We start from the raw sequence: 3987 nt of genomic DNA on the forward strand, positions 1-3987 counted from the left end.
CTGACTCTTCGCGACCCCATGGACTGCAGCCTACCAGGCTCCTCCGTCCATGGGATTTTCCAGGCAAGAGTACTGGAGTGGGGTGCCATTGCCTTCTCTGAAACTCATGGTGCAGTTACTGCTAATTTTTGACCACAGTCTTTGGTGAGGTAGAATACCATCACTGACCTGAGTCAGGTTTCAGTTTGTTTTCCAGAAAGTGCCTTGTGACATATTCTCTTTTTGTTATTCTTTGTTTTTCCTCCATAATATTTCATACCACATTACACATATTGAAGAAATAACCAAGATGCACAGGTAAATGTTTCCATGGTAACATGTTACTTACTGTGTTCACACATATGCTCCCTTATTTAAGTTAATAGAGACAATTCCAAAAAGGATGGATCTGTATTACTAGTAATCTTGTTACTGAACCAAAAAGGGTTGCCTGAGTTATATGAATTGTTCCTGGGTCACTCTGAATGGAAGAAAAAAATAGTTATACCTGTTTTTTTATATAATTTTGAGAAGCTCAGAAATTACTGAAAAGCACAGAGAAGATCAAAACATCCACATTCCCACCACCCAGATTCCACACTTGTTACTGTATTGTTCTTTCAGTTTCAATATCTTTTAAAGAAATAAAGTATCCTTTATAGTTGAAATCCTTTTTTTAAGTATCATCCTTACTCCATTCCCTTCTTCCCTTACGGCCTCATCTAGAGACAACCACTGTTATGGATCTTCTGGGGATACTTCCTTTTGTTTTTCTTATCTTTACCAGTATATCTATCATAATAATATACAGCTGTGTTTTGCATGTTTAAAATGTTATATAAATGATTACGTAGTCTTCTGTACTTGCTTTTATTTTTAATTCAGCCTCATTTTTGAGATCCATCCAAGTTGGTGTGTAGATCGAATTCATACCCTTTATTGCATTGTGTAAGCATTTTATTTTAGCAGTTCTCTTATTTTCAATTTTTTTCTATTACAAACAATGCTACAATGAATATCCTTGTACTTGTCTCCTTGTGTGCATCTCTGAATGATTCTTTTTAAATGAGAGAAATATCTTTGTCTTCCTTGGCCCTTTATATTCTTCCTCTGTTATTCCCTTTTTATTCTGTCTCTCTCTTTTTGTGTGTGTGAGAACACAGTGAAATAGAGACCCTACACACCCACATCTTAAACACTGTAATAGACAACATGGTTTATCTATATACCATTATAAATAGACTGGCATTCAACATTGACCTTCACTTTAAGACAACATAGCTGTTCTAAAATACAAAACTTACCTCCCTGGCTGGGACTTGAGAATATTGTTTTTCTTTGGAACCTGACTGTTACCACAGTGTCTTTTTAGCACCTGCCTATTACAGCTAATTTTAGTGCCACCATTGTAACCTTCTGGGCTGGAAGAGTTTGGGCTCATGTGTTTGTTTATGTTATGAACTTCTGTGTACCGTATTTACATTGAGATTTGCTTTTTTGTTTCCGGATATTTTGGGGTTTGTGATTTCTCAAAGCAAAATGTTTGTTGAAACAGATAATATATGCAGTTCAGTCTATAATTCAAAAAAGTAACTTTGTCCATTTACTGGGTGAACACAGTGGATACCTAAGAGAAGACTCATATTATTTGAGCTTTGTTTTTGTTGTTCAGTCACTCAGTTGTGTCCAACTCTTTGCTACCCCATGGATTGCAGCATGCCAGGCTTCCCTGTGCTTCACTATCTCCCAGAGCTTGCTCAAACTCTTGTCCATTGAGTCAGTGATGCCATCCAACCATCTCATCTTCTGTCGCCCCCTTCTCCTCTTTCCCTCAATCTTTCCCAGCATCAGGGTCTTTTCTAATGACTCATCTCTTAATATCACGGGGCTAAAGTATTGGAGCTCCAGCTTCAGCATCAGTCCTTCCAGTGAATATTCAGGACTGATTTCCTTTAGGATGAACTGGTTTGACCTCCTTGCAGTCCAAAGGACTGTCAAGAGTCTTCTCCAACACCACAGTTCAAAAGCATCAATTCTTTGGTGCTCAGCTTTCTTTATGGTACAACTCTCACGTCCATCCATGACGACGGAAAAACCATAGCTTTGCCTTTATGGACCTCTGTTGGCAAAATAATGTCTCTGCTTTTTAATATGCTGACTAGGTTTGTCATAGCTTTTCTTTGAGATTAGTATTAAGTAGAAGTCTGTATTTTTCCTGTGAAGACATGTAAGAGCTGTGCCTTCCTTTCCTCTCTTATTGACTACTGCTACCTGGACAGCATGATTTAGAATTCCTTGGTTGTCAGACTTAAAGGAGACATAGATCACATACATTTATTCTTTAAAGAGTATATTTATAAGATACATTTGAAGCTGTTTTCAAACAGTGAGTAACGACCAAGTTAGCGGAAGCTGTTTTAATTGGTAAAAGGTAATTAAATTGGTTTTAACCTCCATTTCTCATTTATTTTTTGTTTTAATGTTTTATTCTTTTTTTTTTTTTTTAACTGAAGTTGGACTTACATAGAGTGACGTGCCCGGGCACTAATTGTATAGCTTTCTGGATTTCACGTCGGCACACCCACAGAACCCGTACCCATGTCAACATATAGAACATTTCCAGCACCTCAGCAGACTGTCTTGTATCCTCCGTCTCAGCTGATACCCTTACTGTTTTGACCTCTATCACCACAGATTAGTTCTAACTCTTCTAGAACTTCCTAAAAATGGAAGCATACATACATACTCTTTGTGTCAGGCTTCTTAAGCTCAACAGTATGTGACCCAGAATAAAAAAGTAGATAGAATTGCATAGAGAATACTAAAGTGTCCTGCCCTTAATAATGATAGATATTATTTAAGATACTATATATCATGCATATAAACACGTATATATGGAGAGAGAGAGAGTGTGTGTGTGTGTGGTTGTGATGTAAATGTATTTCTTACTTCGAGTCATGGTCGAAATCTAAAAAGTACAGCATTATAAGGGGCTCTAGCCAGACATCCTGGAATGTGAAGTCAAGTGGGCCTTAGAAAGCATCACTACAAACAAAGCTAGTGGAGGTGATGGAATTCCAGTTGAGCTATTTCAAATCCTGAAAGATGATGCTGTGAAAGTGCTGCACTCAATATGCCAGCACATTTGGAAAACTCAGCAGTGGCCACAGGACTGGAAAAGGTCAGTTTTCATTCCAATCCCAAAGAAAGGCAATGCCAAAGAATGCTCAAACTACCTCACAATTGCACTCATCTCACACACTAGTAAAGTAATGCTCAAAATTGTCCAAGCCAGGCTTCAGCAATACATGAACCGTGAACTTCCAGATGTTCAAGCTGGTTTTAGAAAAGGCAGAGGAACCAGAGATCAAATTGCCAACATCCACTGGATCATGGAAAAAGCAAGAGAGTTCCAGAAAAACATCTCTTTCTGCTTTATTGACTATGCCAAAGCCTTTGACTGTGTGGATCACAGTAAACTGTGGAGAATTCTGAAAGAGATGGGAATACCAGACCACCTGACCTGACTCTTAAGAAATTTGTATGCAGGTCAGGAAGCAACAGTTAGAACTGGACATGGAACAACAGCCTGGTTCCAAATAGGAAAGAGTACGTCAAGGCTGTATATTGTCACCCTGCTTATTTAACTTCTATGCAGCGTACGTCATGAGAAATGCTGGGCTGGAAGAAGCACAAGCTGGAATCAAGATTGCTGGGAGAAATATCAATAACCTCAGATATGCAGATGACACCACCCTTATGGCAGAAAGTGAAGAGGAACTAAAAAGCCTCTTGATGAAAGTGAAAGAGGAGAGTGAAAAGTTGGCTTAAAGCTCAACATTCAGAAAACTAAGATCATGGCATCTGGTCCTATCACTTCATGGGAGATAGATGGGGAAATAATGTCAGACTTTATTTTTTGAGGCTCCAAAAATCACTGCAGATGGTGATTGCAGCCATGAAATTAAAAGACGCTTACTCCTTGGAAGGAAAGCTATGACCAACCTA

The 3987-nt window shown here is 38.5% G+C and overlaps 1 protein-coding gene across 13 annotated transcripts in view; it reads left to right on the forward strand.

Moving 5' to 3' along the window:
- DOCK9 (dedicator of cytokinesis 9) overlaps positions 1-3987 on the forward strand; it is a 254190-nt gene that overhangs the window by 102320 nt on the left and 147883 nt on the right. The gene's annotated exons all lie outside the window — the stretch shown is intronic.

This window comes from Bison bison, unplaced genomic scaffold (genome assembly GCF_000754665.1).
Source record: "Bison bison bison isolate TAMUID 2011002044 unplaced genomic scaffold, Bison_UMD1.0 scf7180017864527, whole genome shotgun sequence".
Classification (NCBI taxonomy): Eukaryota; Metazoa; Chordata; class Mammalia; order Artiodactyla; family Bovidae; genus Bison; species Bison bison.